Here is a 19674-nt window from a genome sequence, read left to right as displayed (position 1 = left end):
CTGCGAAGTCAACAGCATAATCCCAGTGTTTCACTGTGGGAATGCAGTCTAGAAGAGGAAATCTCCATCTGAGACTCTCTTAAAAAAATAGATTACCTAAATGACAGATCTCTGTGAGCGAGATCCCAGCAGAAAGAACAGGCCATCAAGGAAGCAGGTACCTGTCTCTGAAGGGAGGAGAGAACTTCCACTTTGACCATGGCCTTGTCTAAATAAGATTGGAGTTTGTGAATTCAAGAGGCTTCCCTGGCAGCTCATGACAAGAGCCTCGGGTGATTACTGACATCATAAATAAGACTGTCGATTGTTAAATCAACAACAGGAGTCACTGTGCACTTACTCCCCATGTAGGATCTCCGTCCTTAATGTTTTGTACTATGCAAATTAATGGTAAAACTAGTACTCAAACAGTACTTTATACTTTGTGTATCTGTGTGGGTGCAGTCTGTTGAAATCTATACTTAGTATATACTAAGTAGATCTTCTGTATATAAAGATAATTGAAAATGAATCTTGATGAAGAATAGGGTGGGAGAGGGAGTGGGAGATGGGATGGTTGCGGGTGAGTGGGAGGTTATAGGGGGAAGAACCACTATAATCCAAAAGTTGTACTTTGGATATTTATATTTATTAAATAAAAATTAAAAAAACAAATATATTATAAAAAAATTTTGACCTCTGAAACTAGTTTGGAAAGCAGTACCTAAAACTTTTTCATTTATTGGTACCAAAAGCCTTTTACAGTTTAATGTCACCAGATTTAATTTTTTAAAGATTTATTTATTTATTTGAAAGGCAGAGTTACAGAGAGAGGTAGAGATAGAGAGAGAGAGAGGTCTTCCATCCACAGGTTCACTCCTCAAATGGCCTCAACAGCCAGAGCTGAGCTTATCTGAAGCCAGGAGCCAGGAGCTTGTTTCAGATCTCCTACATGGGTGCAGGGGCCCAACCACTTGGGCCATCTTCCACTGCTTTCCCAGGCCATAGCAGGGAGCTGGATCAGAAGTGGAGCAGCTGGGACTTGAACTGCTGCCATATGGGATTCCGGCACTACAGGCCCCCACCAGATTTAATTTTTTTTTTTTTTGACAGGCAGAGTTAGACAGTGAGAGAGAGAGAGACAGAAAGAGAGGTCTTCCTTCCATTGGTTCACCCCCCCAAATGGCCGCTACAGCTGGCGTGCTGTGGCTGGCGCGCTGTGCCGATCCGAAGCCAGGAGCCAGGTTCTTCCTCCCAGTCTCCCATGCGGGTGCAGGACCCAAGCACTTGGACCATCCTTCACTGCACTCCTGGGCCACAGCAGAGAGCTAGACTGGAAGAGGAGCAACTGGGACAGAATCCGGCGCCCCAACTGGGACTAGAACCCCGGGTGCTGGTGCTACAGGCGGAGGATTAGCCAAGTGAGCCACAGCACCGGCCTAGATTTAATTTTGTAATTGAAATGTGGGCTTCTGTATTGTAGCAAACACAAATATAATAATAATTGCATATTGAATATATATTTAAATATTTAATTGTTTATTAATATGTTAATATTGTTTTTAATATTTGCATTGAACATATAATTTTAAATAATATAATGGCTGCATATTATAATATTATCTAATCTATAATTTGTGTAAGTTATACATAAATTAATATTTGTATAGATTTTTAAATTGCATTGCATATTAAATATGCACTTTTCTAAATAAAATGTTTAAATTATTGTAATTGGAACAGACATCATATCAATTCCTGATAATCCTGTGCATGACTTTTTCTGAGAACCTTGCCATGCTCTTATTCATCTAAGCAGCCCAATCTGAAGTTGGTTTATGGTCAAAAGAAAGTCAGCAGGAGCCCCACCTTTGGAGGACTGGCCTTCTCCTCCCTTAAATACATAAAAACCTCATAAACGTCAGTTATTTGCATCCTCATGTCTCAGACTGACTCATAATCAATAACTTTGGTGTAGCCATTTAACTGAGCAGTTAAGATGTCTGCTGCTCATATCAGAGAACCTGGTTCAATATTTGTCTCAGACTCCTCGTTCTAGCTTCCTGCTAATGCAGACCTGGGGAGGCAGCAGTGATGGCTCAAGTAATTGGATTGCAGCCAACCACTGAGTTCCCAGCTCCTAGCTTCAGCCTGACCCAGTCCTGGCTGTCATATGCATTTTGGGGATGAATTAGCAAATGGGAGCTCTCTCTTTTCCTCTTCCCTGTCTGTATTTCTATCTCTGTCTCTGCCTCTCAAATGATGAATATATTTTAAAAAATCGGCAACTTCATCAGCTGCACTTCCATTGCAGGGAGTGGTGGAATCGGAAAAGGCAACTTAGGGACTTGAAAGCAATGATAGAACAGGCAATTCCTTTTGTTTCTGCAACTTCTGTCCTGAACGTCTTTCCTTGCTACTGTTCCTCAGGCTCCGGAGTCTGCTTTCCCCTTCGAGGCAAGCAAGAGCTTGCAGCAGGCTTTTGTTGACATGAATTCCATGTTGCCTGGTGCTTTTGTTTGTTTCACACATAATTCACATTTTTGTATCTTTTATGCCTTTTTCATAGTCCTTCCTGAAGCAGTGTCCTGGCTTCCATCTGGGACTCCCCTTCTGGAGTCAGGGTCCCTGCAGATTGCTGGGTTAAGGGTGTTGATAGAACACTCAGCAGGATGGAGCTGACCCATTAGGGACTAAATTCCTTCACAACAGAGATTAAAAATCCTCTAGGATCAAACCCCAACAGGTGGCTCAGCCCTCAGGGTGCAATATGAAGTCAAATTAGATTCCTTTTCTACTCATTTCTGAAGGGTTCTTCATAAAAATTACTGAGGGGAAGAAGAGGGAGGAAATTGTTAGTTTTAGTTGAGGCTTACATGGGACCCCAAATAAGTCAGAAACAGATGTAGGAGGTGTAGTGGGCATTACTGGTGGGCCCAAGGAGCCTGCTTAAGCTCAGCAGGTTTGTCACAGCTCCTTCAATGTCCTTGCATGAAATGTCCTGAAAGTGGAGCCTACTTTTCTATCACCCAGCTTCAGGGTACTTCAGTGCAACTTCTAAACACAGCTCTTTGTAGTTTAAACCAAATTCCGTGCTAGGCCCTGACTTCGTGAGCATTCAGAACATTGAAACCAGAAGTTGCATTTGCTCCAGCTTCCTCCACACGTAGGACTCTATGCTGACAACACAGGCACCCTGTTAAGGGGTCGCTCACTATCTCACAAAGTGGCACATGTCCTTAACAGTTTTTGTGACTGAGACCTTAAGCACAAGTCTCTGTGTTCCTCTGACAAGTGGAGTTTCTGGTTCAAAGTCACAAAGAATGAAACTCTTCCTTTAACCACAGTTGGATCACATGGTGCTTATGTGCATGCTTTTTTTTTGGGGGGGTGCATGAGATTTGCACTCGGTCTCACCTGAGTTCGAGTCCCATCTCTGCCACTTACTCACTTAACTGGCGCAGTTAAGTTCTCCAACTCTCAATCATCTGAAGCATGAGCAGAGTATCAGATTCTATCCCCAGGTCATGTTTTTAGCAAGTATGATGAGGTAGGACAACAAGGTGAGAAGGAATACTGAACCTGGAATCAGAAGACCTGGTGCTCTGTCAGGCTTTACCAGGGGGAGGTCATATGACTTATGCAGGTCACTTCATTTTCCTGCAACTCATTCCTTCCCTTTCTATAATGTCCCTCCTAACACTTCCTCTGTCTGTCGGCATCTAGGCGCTGTTACAGAGATCAAAGGCAGCTGCGTGACTTTCACATGTGTGTACCTCTGGGTTTATGATACAGCTCCAATGCAGGCCTAAGCAAACACGCAGTGCTTAATAAAAGCCTGTGCACTGAACTGCATCTGTGCTTTCTGCGTGAAAGATTAGGAACTGTGGGCTGAGAAGGGACAAGGCTGATGAGATGAGCTTTACCATTTGGCAGGCTATTTGGAGGATAAAGTCCATAGACAGGAGAAAGAATGTGTTTGGGTTGCAGGAGACAGATCTGGGATCTAAGAAAGGATGTGGGCGTTACCTGTTGTAAAAGAGCTGGGAGAGCGACAGTGATGATAAAAGCAGATCCCTGGGCTCCGGAAGGTACTTAGTAGCTATCTCAGCGGTGCTGATGAGAGGGGCTTCGAGCAGAGGTGGGTAAAAGCGCCTGCAATGCTGAGGAGACGTGGGCTGATAGGAACTGGGCTGAGGCCAGGGGCCACCCAGCCAGGGGAGGTTTCTCAGGTGAGGATGTTGTCAGCAGAAACTCAGCATCTGCAGGGGTTAGGGAAAACAAGACAAGTGAGGGACTTATCAGAGGGCAGAATCCAGGGCCTTGCCCTCAACCCCCTTCACCCCTCTTTAATTCTCCAATTGCACTCCTCTTTCAAGACTGAGTTCAAAGTGAAGCTTCCTCAGCTCTAGAACTCGAAGGCTCCCACCCCTTTCTAAAGTTTCCAGAGGGACTCTTTTTGGAGCAAGCCATGCGGTAATTACAAATTTGGAAAGATGACTTCTGCACCATTGATCCATTACTGGCTGCAAATGAAGGTCACTTAACATTTTACCAGAAAAAAATATATATAGTGTTTTCAGACACCTAACATTCCCTGCAACAGATGTTAAATGCTATGTGTCTTGTTACATTGTTGCTTTCTTTCTTTTTTAAAAATTTTTTGACAGGCAGAGTGGACAGTGAGAGAGAGAGACAGAGAGAAAGGTCTTCCTTTGCTGTTGGTTCACCCTCCAATGGCCGCCGTGGCTGGCGCGCTGAGGCCGGCACATTGCGCTGATCCGATGGCAGGAGCCAGGTACTTATCCTGGTCTCCCATGGGGTGCAGGGCCCAAGGACTTGGGCCATCCTCCACTGCACTCCCTGGCCACAGCAGAGAGCTGGCCTGGAAGAGGGGCAACCGGGACAGAATCTGGCGCCCCGACCAGGACTAGAACCCGGTGTGCCGGCGCCACAAGGCGGAGGATTAGCCTAGTGAGCCGCGGCGCCGGCCACATTGTTGCTTTCTGAGTCCTGAGGCTGCTGCCACTCTTCGATGCCTCCTTTCCTCCGCCAAGGCCCTGCCTCCCTCCTCCCCCTCAGTGTCTCCCCTGATAGCTTTCCAGTCCTTGCACTGGTTCCCAGAATGCTTTTCTGCCAGGCTGCCTCTAGGAAAGGACCTAGCTTCCCGGAGGAGACCGTGCACTCTCAAGGAAGAGCTGAGCTGGAACTCTGTGCGTCTTTGTCTTCCACTACGATTCCAACACAGCCGTCCACAAGTGGGTCGCTTCATTAAGGCTGGTAAGTTCAGTGGAAAGAGCAATATGGTTGAGAACTGATGCAAGAAATGAGCAGCTGACAAAGTTCCCTCAGTGAGAACAGTAAGTCTTGTATACAGAAGGCACTTGGTAACTATCTGTTCAATACATTCTAGCAACCCAGGGCAAAATCTTTATTCAATATTTTTTATTTAATATTTACTGAATACCCAAAATGGAAAAAAGGGAAGAACTAGGGGAGAAAGCAGTTACTGATGATAAGAGCTTCTTCTGCATTGGGCAGAGCCTCCTACATCAAATGTTGTCTTTCCTTGCACAGTCTAATCAAAGGCTCACTACACCCATGGCACCTCCAACCCTGGGAGGTGTTGGGAAAGGTCTCCGGCACTTTCTGTGAGCAGCAGCCTAAAAAGGCTGCTAATGGGAGGCAAAAAGAAGCCACCAGGGCTGATCCTCACTCTGAAACCCCTTTCCACCTTCCTTTCACCTCTGACCATATTCTGTTGCAGGGATGCTTTCTAAGGGACGGAATGCGACCTTGCTGCAAAGTCATCTTACCTAAACTCCATTGTGTGTTGCCTATGGAATACTCCATTCAAGGAGAGAGATGACTCATCTGTTTCTCACTCAGGGTTGCATGTAAGTGCCAAGTTCCTGCTTTGGTTTACTCTTATAACAATTATTGAAAAAGTGCCTTTCACGTTCCTGGCATAGTTGTAAATACTTTGTATATTATTTAGCCATCATATCAACAGCTATGAGATGACTATTGCTATCTCCATTGCTCAGCTGAAGAAGTATAAGCAGAGAGAATTTCATCATTAACCCAAGGTCACACAGCTAATAAGTAATAAAGTTAAGTAAGCATCCATATTTTCTACAGCAAAGACCAACATTGTCTTCATGCTGTATTTGCTTTTAAGTGGATATTAGTACTTATGAGTTCATAATTATGAAAAATTCTTATGAAATGCCATGAACCTCATGGTAGGGAGGCTATCTACAGTTTTAACACTTAACTTATTCATCTAACACTAAATATTTTTAGTGTTCATAGCAATTAAACATCTTCATTGTTTAATTTTGAATTTTACCAGTACTCTCAGCAATCTTCCTAGCACTACTTCTCATTAGACTTCCGTGGGAAAATACTTCCTATGCCCCTCATCTCTTTCATGACTCCTCAACAGGTACAAACACTACGATTACCTTCTTTCAATTGCAATCCACAGGACAGGGTCACAGCCTTGGTGGTGGTAATCCACACATACTAGGGACTCAGGAACATATAAAATTGCTTTCATGGGCTGCTTAACACAAATCTGGAACTTCATGAAAATGCATACTATAATTATAACCAACACTCACCATCTTGGAAAGGCCTGAGTTTGCGGCAAATTGAGACTGAAGATTATGCAAGTGGCAGGCTTAGGTCTTTACTCAATCAGTTTTGACATAAATCTGGGAATAAGTGCCTATTCTCTGGCCTGATCATTTGGCTTATAATCGAGTAGATTTTGGATTTGTGCACTTTGGAGTAAAAAAAAAATTCCAAAGTATCCAATAAAAACAAGAGCTTAAAATGGGAGACATTGACACAAAGTAGTGTAAAAACATGCTCTGTTCCAATAAAGGCAGCTGAAAGAATTCCCTTTTTTTGTAGCTCTGAGGAAAAGTGATGACATATTTGGTCTCACACTGAATTCATGAAAACAGATATTTTTTGCAGAGGGTGAAAACATACTATCTGGTGTCATTTTCCAGCAACAAATGCTAGCATTTCACAACAGGTGAATTTTGGAAACCTGAGGGTACAGTGAGAGTGGGCACTCTTGCTAAAAACGGAGCTTTTGGTTACCTCTGAATGTTCACACCAGAAATTCCTGCAGATCAGTTTATTATTCCGTGTTGTTTCTGCCTGTTGAGAATTAAGTTTGAAATGCCTTCTCCTGACATATGGCATTTCACCTTGGTGCTCTTTCTCCATAGAAAAGTCCTGTCCATCTGTTTTGAGGCAGCCTGGCACTGGAATCTGATTCCTCTTGGAAACTTTAGGCTAGAACTGGTCATAACGCACATTAATCTCGGAGAAGCCTGCAGGTGGACACTTGCATTGTGGCCCACTGCTGGAAGTACAAGTGTCCCCACCCAACATGCTGCATGGCTAACCGCACAGTTAACTCTGCTCCCAGCAGCTCCCTCTTGCCTGCACGGCCCCAGCTCCCCATCCTGCTGCTGGGATAAGATCCCATGGCTTGTTTGCATAGTTTAGCCTGCTCAGGCTCCTGTTTAGCATTTGTTTTTCTTGGCATTTCAAAGCATTATGTTCATTTTTATTATACCCTTGACAGACCAAATCCTAGTGCCAGCAGGCCACAATGAAACAAACACTTACAATTTATAGAAGAAACTCAGATTATATTTTCCATGGAGCCTAGAAATTTCATCACCTGGTAAAATACTGCAGACAGGACAGTGGGCTTCCAGTGCACTTGTGTGACCTTCTGACTGGCCGCTGGGGTTAATTCCCTGTCAGTCACTGTGTGTGGAGTGTGTGTTTCTCCCTCTGTACACACACACACACACACACCACATACACACACACATTCCTATTTAAAGTAAACTCTTCTATAGATGCCTGTAACTTTCATAGTGTAGCCACAAACCCTCAAGAGAAGGACTGGTTTTAGATCCTGGGTATTGCTTCAAAGAGCACTTTTATTTACTTGCTACTGTCCTCCTTTCAATTTCATGGAAACTCAGCTCCATTTCATCTCCAAATGGTAAATTAAAAAAAAAAAGGCACTAATATGCACTTGCCAATCTAAGATTAAAAATCCAAACACAGTGTAAGACATATATGACTGCTATAATCCACAGGTTGTCTCCATCTGAGGGGTCAGGGTGGGGAGAGAGAGGCAAGGTAGTACATTTTTGTATTCCCAGTAGACTTTTTTAAAAGATTTATTTATTTATTTTGAAGTCAGAGGAGAGGGAGAGAGAGAGAGAGAGAGAGAGAGAGAGAGAGAGTCTTTCATCGGCTGGTTCACTCCCCAGACGGATGCAACAGCCAGGGCTGGGCTGGGCTGAAGCCAGGAGCCAGAGCTTGTTTCTGGTCTCCCACGTGAGTACAGGTGCACAAGCACTTGGGCCATCTGTTGATGCTTTCCCAGGCCATTAGTAGGGAGCTGGACTGGAAGTGGAGCAGCCAGCAATTGAATTGGCACCCATAGGAGATGCCGGTGTCTAGCAGGCAGTAGCTTTACTCACTACACCACAATGCCAGTCCTGGGTGGTAGGCTTTTAAAATCAGTTCATGGAATTAACAACTTAATATGGTGCAGTTAATATTATTACTATTATCTCAACATCTCCCTTCCATTTGATTTTCCAGGGTTTATCAGTTGGTCTACTGTTTCCTCACATTTCTAAATGGATAGCTAAAAATAACATTTGCTAGATTCCAAATGAACACGAAAAAAGGAGAATAGAATGACATGCATGTGCTTGCATACACATGCACAGTTTTTCAATATAACATGTAGAAGGTGCGTATGAAGGAGCAAGAAGGGTTCATGGACACCAACAGCGTGAAGAAAGTGGTTTCTTTGGCTCCAGGAATTTTTTAGGTTAATTTTTTGGGGAAGAACTACTTCATTTGTGATGCTAAGAAAACAATAAAGTAGGTCCAGAAAGACCAATCTTTTCCGTTGCTTTGGAAGCCTTCCTAAGTGGTGGGCTAATGTGAGCATCATGGGACCAGGAGTGAAGAGGAAACGCTGAGGTGAGGAAACCAGCCCAACAGCCAACATAGAGAATGGCGTTGTGTCAGCTCACCATCCCTCTCATCTGTCTCTCTCAGAACGGGGAAGCCAACTGGCTAAGAAGAACACTTAGGGAAAAAACAAGTTGGTGACAGGCTATGATGAAAATAGATTTGTCAAAGAAATCATTTTGTCTTATTGGTTCAAGTAGCATTGAAGTTTTTATGACTCCAGCGCGCAACCAAGAAACCATTCTGCATGTAATATTGTATTAACGATACTTGCAAGAGACTGTTCAAGCAAATGAAGACTAGAGAAATCTATAGTTGCAAAGGCAGCTGACAGGAAGAATTAACACAACCAACCTTCCTACCTCATTCCTCAGCAACAGCTACACACAAACCACGTCACTCCATTATTCTGCTCAATTTCTTTGGTGTTTCTCATTGGGAAGATTCAAAGAATAAGATCAGGATACCAAGAAAGATAAATTGCAGTCTTTGCTTTGAGCAGTTGTGAGTGATTCCTTACATATTAGTTGTTGGGGAGGAGAGAGTTGGAATAGTGGTCGTACAAGCTAGTACCAAATGAAAGCTGAAAGAACTTGAGCTCTGCAAAAATTCCTAAGGTATCTAACAAGGCTTAGGATACTACCTGCCCCAAGATAAATTGTCCATTGTAGGTAAATGTTATTCAAAGGACAAGGATTAAGTTCTGTAGATACTGATGTTGATTGAGTATCTGTGAGAATTTCCAATTATAACTGCTTGCTTGCATTTTTACAAAATGCAGCTTTAATTTCCTATTTGCTTGATGGTTATTCTTTCTCTAGTACATTCCAATCATGGTTAAAACAAGAAGAGATCTGTGTCATATCATATCAAAACTATTGGTTCAAGGGGCTGGTGTGCAAAATTCAATGACAAACTTTTAAAAAACAAACCAACCACCCGATAATCAGTTGTTGTAAACTAAGCTCTTACATGAGCCAGCATGGTGTCATGTACCTCACATATGCTATTCTACTTAATAGTTGCAAAAGTGACATGACAAAAGTGTTAACTACTACCTCATTTTACAGATGAGAAAACTCAAGTTTGGGCAAGTAAGGTTTAATAGAAGATTCTCAGTTGGTGAATGTGGTACCAAGGTTGGGAGCAGGCATTCTGAGAGCCAGTGACTCCTCCCAGCCATCCAGGGAAGAATGGAGCCAGAGAAACTTCCTCAATGTGATTCTACTAGGGAGGGACTCATTTGGGCTTTGTATTGAAACAAATTAAGTATGGGGCCTGATGGGACCAGATCTTTGGGCTATTTCACTGTTTTACTCCAACTAATCTGTAGGTGAGATGTGTCTGGAAGTCAGATCCACACTGAAGGCTTCTGTAAAGCCATGCATGAGGAGCTGCCCCTGTTAACATGAACGCTCTCTGGGGCCATCAGTGGTCCTTAAATTTCACCACATGGAACAGTGCCACTCCTGATGAAGTTTTCATGAGTCGGTAGAGAAGAAAAACAAGTACAGTAAATTAGGTGTATAAAATGTCAGGACAAAACTTCCATTCCTTTCGTCTGAGGTTATATGGTTATACTCTTTCTGTACTTTCTGGTAGTAAATTACCCTTTATGTGTGTGTGTGTGTGTGTGTGTGTGAGAGAGAGAGAGAGAGAGAGAGAGAGAGAGAGAGAGAGAGAATGAGAATAGAAGATGATCAGCTTTGGGTTTCAGAAATTTTTAATTATTAAAATAAAAACTTGCAATATTAGAATACCTATATGTACTTCCCACACTTTTATTTTATTATTTTACTGGTCTATGAAATTCAAAACTCTTCCCCCCACTGATTCATGGAGCACATAGAATTCTCAGTAGTAAGAGTTAGGTGCAATGGATAAAATGCTTTTTTTGTCTCTGTATCTATGTCACTTGAACTTTACATCCTGAATTTTCTACTCCTCCCATCAATGGGCAGAAATCATTTCCCTCCCCATTGAGTCTGTCTGGTCTGTAACTTTGGTGGTATAGTGACATGGAATCCATGATATGCCAGCTTGAAGTCAAGGCTGCACGAGACCTTATGCCCTCTACTGTCTCCTTGAAATCTGCCTCCTGCACCTTCGCAAGTCCTGGCGATCTGCAAAGATACCATTGCCCAGATGCCCCCAGCACCCCAACCATCAAGAACCCATTAACTACCAGAAGCAGAGTCATCAGCACAACAGATCAAATCCCCAACCCACAGAAGCACCGCTCAATAGAAGTTTATTGCTTTAAGCCTCTCAGACTTGTGGTGGTTTGTTATACTACTGGCTAACTGATGCACATCCACAGGCGTGCGCTAGAAACTGGAACAGATATTACACCTTGTTACTCATCTCAGCTCTGACACCAACCTTGGGATGATTCCTCAAACATATAATTTTATCTAAAATGCAACTTTGTAATCATCTTTCCTGATCCTATTTTAAAGTTGAACAGATATTGGTGTGGGGCCAGCACTGCGGTGTAGTGAGTAAAGGTGCTGCCTTTGATGGCAGAATCCCATATGGGTGCTGGTCTGAGTCCTGGCTGCTGCATTTCCAAACCAGCAGCCTGGGAAAAGCAGCAGAAGATGGCCCAAGTGTTTGGGTTCCTGTCACCCACATGGAGGACCCAGATGAAGCTCCTGGTTCATGGCTTCAGCCAGGCTGAGCCCTGGCAGCCTGGCAGCTATGGCCATCTAGGGTGTGAATCAGTAGATGGAAGATCTCTCTCTCTCTCTCTCTCTCTCTCTCTCTCTCTCTCTCTCCCCCTCAGTCTCCCCCATCCCATAACTCTAACTTTCAAATAAATAAATGAATAAACCTTTATTAAAATTTTTGTTGCACAGCTAATGGGAGTATTAAAGCATTATATGTCCACACATCTAGTTGTTGGAAGCAGTAAGTCTAGAAACCTAAAACAACAGACAGAACTATTTCTGTAACTGCCCTGAGCACTGCAAAATTACCCGCAATTATTTATGTCACAGCAATTAAATGATGTTCGCATGACACTATCAGTGGCACTATTAATCACTCTGTCCATAAGTGTGATTAAATTTTAGGAGATGTTTCATTGATGAAAGAACAGAGACCCCACTCCTGGCATGCTATGCCACTCCCATTGTAAGTCAGACATATGCTTTGTCTACTGGAGTGGCTAGAAGTCTGGAGGCTTCAATCAGAAAATCGGGCCCCGGTTCTGTCTTTGCCAGTTCCCAGCCTTTGGGCAATTTCCTTTCTTGCTCTGCTCCTCAGATGCCTCATCTGTGAAGTAATCGGGCTGGACTTGGTGAACTCTAAGGTCCACACCATTCCAACAGCATCACAGCCCTTAATCTGGTCATTCTAAATGTTTGGAAACAAGGCCCAAAAGATAAATGCATTAAAACTCTCTGGAGACTGAAGGCCTGGTATCTAGTTAGTAGAGCCTAGCCTGCTGCTTTTCCAAAACCCAAACAAAAGAAAATTTGGTTTACAGGTGTTATTGTTATGGGTTACTGCAGGTTAATCTTCTAGAAATAAGATTTGTACATCTCTTTTTGCTAAGGTTGCTTTTGAGGCCATTAAGAGTGTAGCTTTCCATGGCCATTAAATGTATTCTGTGCCTTAAGTTAGAGTCTATTCAAAGATCCACGTGAAAATAAAACCAGGCTCTGTGCACCCTCCATTGTGATATTTATCACTGGTGGTGCTCACATGAGTGCAGAGTGCTGTAAAACCCTGGAGGGGTTACCTTCCCTTAATAGCGTCCTTCCCTTTCACTCACCAGCCTCTTCTTATTGCAAACAGCTGCTTGGAAACGAAAAAACATTTTCTATTTCCAAGGGACGTTGTTGGCTCTCAGACTCCTTTACTTGTTTTATTTAACAAATGTTTAAGTTTAATCAAATTTCTAATTCCAAAAATGAGCCAACTTTGCATTTTGAATCACTAGCTAGTTAGTCCTGTGCATTTAGAATAGTAAAAAGGGATCAAGTTCAAGAGCACGCATGGATGTGCGTACACACACACACACACACACGTGAAGTGTGTGGCTCTTATGTCTTCAGCTTACGCCTGCGATGTTTCTGCCACCCCTTGGACCAGCTGGCTTCTGCCTACTCGGTGCTTTTGATGGCACCAATTGACTCCACTTATGAAGATTTCCTTGAGTTGCGATAGAAAACTCATTTCCAATGACCCAGTGAAACTGCATCAGCACCAAAGAAAGGGAAGAAAACAAGCGTCATATAAACTTTATTAGCACTCTTTATTATGAAATAAACTAGGCTTACACTTCTTTTGGAGGGGAAAATGATAAACACAAAAAAACATACCGTATTTTTACTTACTAATGTGCACTTGTAAAATGCAAGGCATGCTGTTTTACAGGCAGTAGCATATAAAATACTTTTTCCAGATGTGGATTCATAATTCTCCCAAGACTATAATAGTTATCATAAGATTTATGGAGGATAATTTATTAATCACATTTTTTTCTTTTAGAGATCTGTTTAGTAAGATGAAAGAGAACTTTAAAATGTCATTTTAACCAAATGTAGATGGCATAATATCAAGTTACTCCTTTTGTTCAAATTATTTTTAATGACTTTATTTGTTGTATTGCCTCCACAAGTCAGTACTAACTTGGTGGTAATGCTCTCTTCAGGAAATCTCTTAAGGTTCTTAAAGTGAAATAGTATGGAGCTATTTTAAACACTAAATGAACTCAACTGTGTGAGTTGATTAGCATTCACTTCTTTGAGGGACACATGAGCTACTGGAACTTCTTTTTATAAGATTTAGAGGAGACAAATCTTATGAAAACCAATGTGCTGAACATTTCTATAGTTTCCTCAACAGAAACTCAGAGCCCCACTGTGTCTGAGGTGCTATAAGTAACACATTGTTAAATAAGGTTTTCAGACATGGGAACTTTTAATCTGGCTTGGATTATTTAAAAACACAGCTGTGCCAAGTATATATTGAGTACTCTTGTCATGTAATTAATTAAAACCGTTCAAATGACCCTCTTTATGTCATTTCCTTATTTGATGTAAGTTTTGCCTAAAACACAGCACTGCTAAAGGAAAAAAAGACAATTCTGCAAAGCAGGGGGCTCTTTGGTCAACAAGGACTTGTCCTCCTTTCCAATCCACTGTTCCCTGGTCAGGAGTTGACACTAGACAACAGGTATGGAGAGTTATTGGGTGCATATACTTTTCTTCCTTCATCTAACAAGAAGTCTTGCCACAGCCATCAGTTTTCTGATCTCTGATATCACCCATTTTGCAAAGTTATCACAAAAGTTAAAATAGTGTAGGGCCAACGCTGTGGCTCACTTGGTTAATCCTCTACCTGAAGCGCCGGCTTCCCATCTGGGCTCTGGGTTCTAGTCCCAGTTGCTCCTCTTCCAGTCCAGCTCTCTGCTGTAGCCCGGGAGGGCAGTGGAGGATGGCCGAAGTGCTTGGGCCCCTGTACCCGCATGGGAGACCAGGAAGAAGCACCTGGCTCCTCACTTCGGATCAGTGCAGTGCCAGCCCTGTTGGCCATTTGGGGAGTGAACCAACGGAAGGAAGACCTTTCTCTATGTCTCTCTCTCTCTCACTGTGTATAACTCTACCTGTCAAATAATAAAAAAAAAAAAGAGTTAAAACAGTGTGTACAAGTCACCTTCAGTCTGGCTTGAGGTCAGTATCCAATAAACAGGAGCATATAAGAGTGTGAAGATTTTAAAAAAAATTTGAAGAAGCAATACAGTCAAGTAGTGGCTGTTGATAAATATTAAAGGGTATAAATTTATTAGAAATCAGAAACAGTGTGATCAACTATTGTAAGCTTTGCAAAGGCACCAAAATATATAATATGGAATGTATGTTCCAAAGTGCTTATAATCTTTGATCCTCCTGCTAACAAAGACTCCGGGAGGCAGTCAAGATGGGTCAACTAATTGAATCTCTACCACCCATATGGGAGGCCTGGATTGAGTTCCTGGCTCCCAGTTTCAGCCTGGCTCATTCCCAACCATTGTGAGCATTTGGGGGAGAACTAGTTGGTTGGAGATTCTCTCTCTCCACCCCCCTTCCCCTCTCTGCCTCTCCCCTTCCTCTACTTCTTATAAAGATAAATAAAAGACTTCAAAAATAAGATATTCGTATAATTGGAGCTGCTGAATCGCTGGGAGATAAGACCATATGCTCAGAAGAAAGGATCTGAGAAATTAAGAACCAGTCTCAGCTTCCATGTAGAGTCCTAGGACCTCTTGGGAGCTCCGAGGGAAGTCCATGGTTACTATCAGCATCAGTTTCCAAAGAAGAAGATCTTCTGCTTCTGATGACTGTAATAGTTCCCAGGGACACTTCAGATGTGGGGCTAACTATGTCCTTGTTCTGTTAAACAGGAACCACTGCAGGGGACACAGCCACACAGCTCACCCTTAGGCCCACTGCAACAGCCTCTGCCCTGCAGTAGTCCTCTCTTCCTACGTCTGTCCACACCACAAGCCTGTGAGCTCCCAGAGGGCAGCAATTATTTTTTGTTCCCCCAAGATCAAGAGCAGCATCAGTAGTCAGGGAGGATCTATTGAATGGTCTGTCCTTGTCAAGAGGAGTGTGTTTATTAAGATTTTCATTACCACAAAAAATATATGAGGAAACCAACACTACAAAACGGAAAAGTCCATTGACTTCACAGTTTTGGAGACTCAGGTCCAAGTCCAAGAACCGTTGGTTTGGATGTTGATGAGGGTGGCAATGATGGAGTGGCAATGCTGCAGCTCCTTAGTGGAAATGCATGACATAGAAATGCTCTCTCCAGGGACATTTGTTGACTGGTAAACAACTGAACTTGAGGAGCCACTCAATATCAAACCAGACCCCCTTTAAGCCACTTCTCTACTCAATGAAGGACCAGGCGGGAGCAGGTCATGAACAAGAGGCAAGGAGTCTTGAGCCTTCCATCCAGAAGTCTTGTGCCTTGAGAGTCTGCCTAATTTTTACAGCCTGCAAGAGGGAAATATTAATGTAGCAACATCCCCAGACCCTGAAAAATATGCTTTCCTGCTGGGTCATCTGTGCCCATTCTGAAAAAATGAATGACTATTCACACGAGAAAATGTGCCTTCCTTGGCCGGTATGAGGAAACTCTCCCCTACCTTGTTCTACTCAGCTGAAAGGCACCATCCAAAAACTACAGTTGATGTCCCAGAATGAACCCAACATCTCTTCCAAGACATTGCTAATCTTTTCTTAGTAGAGATTTCTAGTCTGAGATTGTAAACTCAAGTCAGATTTTGACAGATGCACACAGCAGAGAAGGCATGTCGACGTCTCTCAGAGAAGTAATAAAAGTCTCACAGGATAAGTCAGAGGACACCACATTTATAGTCCATGTAATCCCAAATCCCATGGACCAAAACTCATGTATTATAGAAGCTCAGAGAAAACAGAGAAAGCAGAAGTTGGGTAGATCATCTATGAGGTCGCATGCCAGTCTTTCCAGAGTAAAATGATCATGAACAAGAACCACAGAACAAATGGCTTTCTCTTTTGGCTAAGTTGGAGTCAGATGATGGTGGACCCTGAATGGCTGCCAATGGAATTTATGTAAGACAATAGGTATGGATAATCACTGATGAATATTCAGCACGATGATTCAGCTGCCTTTTCCCAGCCTCATGAAAACAGTAGTTCACAGATACACAATATCGAAGAGGTCTCAGGCAGTATCCATACTGCTTTGTGTATAAAAGGTCAGTTATTGCTCATAACCATCCTATGGATTTTGCACTGCATTTTTACAAGTTGAAGTGCTGTGAAGTTGACAGACACCCTGGTAGGGAACATTTTATCTTACAATTAGCAAAGGTTTTTCAGGGCCCAGAATCTGTCAAAAAGCTAAGTTAAAGCTCATCTCTGCTGAAATCCAGAGAGTCTCTAAAGTTTGAGAAAATAAATGGCATTTAACTCATTAGTCTGCAAATAGCCTCTCTGTATATTCTATTCACCAGCATAAAGGACAGAAGTCAGAGCAGAGGTGGGAGCTCAGGGCATAAATTCACCATCTGCGATGAAATGTAATCAGATCCTAGGAGTTTCCACTTTGAAGTCTTCCTGAATCTGTGTGGGTTACAGGTCTGAACATATCACCAGCTTTGACAGGTGGCTTTATTTTTCATTTCAAAGAGGAAGAAAGGAAGGCAGGGAAACCGAGGAAACACATGCACAGCAGAAACCCTCACGTAGCTCCCTTAATGGTCACAGAGGTGCTTTTCCCAGTTCAGGTCACAAGCTCAGAGGAGCAGAAGCACTTGGGATTTATCCGTCTGGGACTTTGTCCTTCTCAACCACAGCGTTTGTGAAGCCACCTTTCTCCAGGCTGTGTGGTAACCCTTCTCAGCTCCTGATGGGCTGCAAGCCTGCCCTCCACTTCAGCTGCACTTCTAGGGTCAGGTACCAATCAGCTATGGCAGCAGGCAGGAGAAAATCAACTAGAGGACTGGTGCTTGTCTCAGAATGGAATGACAGCATTTCCAAACGCTGAAATTCAGCTCCCCTTCAAAAGTTTTGAGTCTACAGATGGCTAACTTCAACACACAGCCTTTCTAACCAGTATCTTAACATCCTGAACAAGACAGCACATGGAGAGGTAGGTATGGCCAATAGCTCATTCTGGGTAGGTAGTCATTAACATGGGACTTAAATCCTACCTCCTTCCAAAAGGATTATCTGCGATTTATTCATGAAAATGGAGCAAAGCAGAGCCCTGGGTGCTATCAGTGCAAATTCCAGCAAGCACAAGCATGTTGGAGCCTGCCCAGGATATCCTGCATGAGGTCCTGAGGAAGTCCCTGGACAGGCCAATGCTGACAGTCACCACACCCCACAGCATGAGGGGCCTCCAGCCACTAGATTCACCCCCAGGAGGCAGTATAGTGAGTGGGGTAGGAACTTCCTACAAGGAAAATGGGTCTGAAGCATGAGATCAGATCACGCATTTGGCCTTGGAGAAGAGGAACTGTTTGTATCCTGGCAGGATGGTTTTCAGAGTGTTTCCTAGCTCAGGGGGCTTTGCTGGGCTTTGCGGGGCTAGTGCTGGAGTCCTCAAGAGAGGCCTAAACAGCTGTGTAGTCGTAGCTCCTGTAGGATGCTGACAAAGCGGCTTGACCTCTGAGCTGAGTGCTGGGGGCAGAGCGTGGCCTTTTTTTAATAAATGGCACTTACAAGATATTTATTTCTAAGTAAAAACATAATATGCATTCATACACAAAGATTAAAGGGAATAGAGAAGCATTAATAGAGAAGAAAAAAACCTGAATCCCACCACTTTGAACATTGTTAACATTTTGTTCAACCAAATATTTTTTAAAAACTGTGACTATACCTTTTAAAATAAAAGAATTGCTCTCCAGCCTGCCTTTGCCCTTAGTAATATTAGAAGAAAGAAACCTTTCTCCTCTCTACACCCAATCTCCCTCCTTATGGGCTTAGTACCTGCTCAGAACCCCACTGTGTGTATGCATGTGCATTTATTCAAATTTCTGTCTCATTCCATCAGTTTTTACATTGTAAGTAAACATCTGTTTGTAAAACTGTGCACATTTGTGCATATTATTATTTTAAATGCAATTATGGGAACAAAGGCTTTGCGTTTCCCACTTTCAAGATTTTTAATGACATATTTCAATGTTGAAGTGATTATAAAACCCATGCCAGGTGGCTCAGTTAGTGCCATGCTTCACAGAAACCGAGTGTCTCTGCCTTCTGAGTCTGGTAGCAGCCCGGAGGTTGCTCTTGGAATCCAGCTGTGGTCCTGATGTGCAAACAGTGTATGATGTCATCACTCAGGGCAGCCCTTCATACATGCTTCATCTTCACAAATGCTCTTCTTTTCATTTATTTATTTGTATGTATTTCGTAAATACAACATTAGGAACAGAGTAATTCTTCCCACTGCCCCCATCCTCCCACCCACTCCTCCCCTTCCACTCCCTCTCCTGTTTGGTCTGAAAAAGAAAAAAGAAAGAAAGAATGGAATAAAAAAAAAAAAAAAAAAACAGAACTGTTCCTCAACAGCCTAAACAAGGGCTATTCTTTGTTATTGCTTCTCAAAGGTGTTTCCACTTTGATTTCCCCTTCTTTTTCCTTCCTTCTTCCCCCTTGTTTCCTCATTGGAACTTAACTGTCTTCAAAGAAGAACCCAAGGATGATACATCTTTTGTGACCTCTCAGACATCAATATAACTTATGATACATAATAATAACCTTCTTTTAATACACTAAAAGAAAGTGATTCTTTTTTTTTTTTTTTGACAGGCAGAGTGGACAGTGAGAGAGAGAGAGAGAGAGAGAGAGAGACAGAGAGAAAGGTCTTCCTTTTTCCGTTGGTTCACCCCCCAAATGGCCGCTACGGACGGCGCGTTGCGGTGGGCGTGCTGTGTCGATCCAAAGCCAGGAGCCAGATGCTTCCTCCTGGTCTCCCATGCCAGTGCAGGGCCCAAGCACTTGGGCCATCCTCCACTGCACTCCCAGGCCACAGCAGAGAACTGGACTGGAAGAGGAGCAACCGAGACAGAACCAGTGCCCCGGCTGGGACTAGAACCCGGGGTGCTGGCGCCGCAGGTGGATGATTAGCCAAGAGAGCCGTGGCACCGGCCAAAGAAAGTGATTCTTG

The 19674-nt window shown here is 43.1% G+C and overlaps 1 long non-coding RNA gene across 1 annotated transcript in view; it reads right to left on the bottom strand.

Annotated features, from left to right (window-relative positions):
• Nucleotides 1-3395: 3395 nt before the first annotated feature.
• The window catches only part of LOC138848831 (uncharacterized), a 51074-nt gene continuing 34795 nt past the window's right edge, over nt 3396-19674 (bottom strand). The window contains exons 2-3 of the long non-coding RNA XR_011386952.1: nt 4009-4241; nt 3396-3467 (exon numbers count right to left, since the gene is read on the bottom strand). This is a non-coding gene — a long non-coding RNA (uncharacterized lncRNA). The remainder of the gene's footprint in view (nt 3468-4008; nt 4242-19674) is intronic.

Source organism: Oryctolagus cuniculus, chromosome 2, assembly GCF_964237555.1.
Source record: "Oryctolagus cuniculus chromosome 2, mOryCun1.1, whole genome shotgun sequence".
NCBI lineage: Eukaryota > Metazoa > Chordata > Mammalia > Lagomorpha > Leporidae > Oryctolagus > Oryctolagus cuniculus.
Note: the sequence above shows the minus strand (reverse complement) of the source record. Positions and strands in the feature narration are given on the sequence as shown.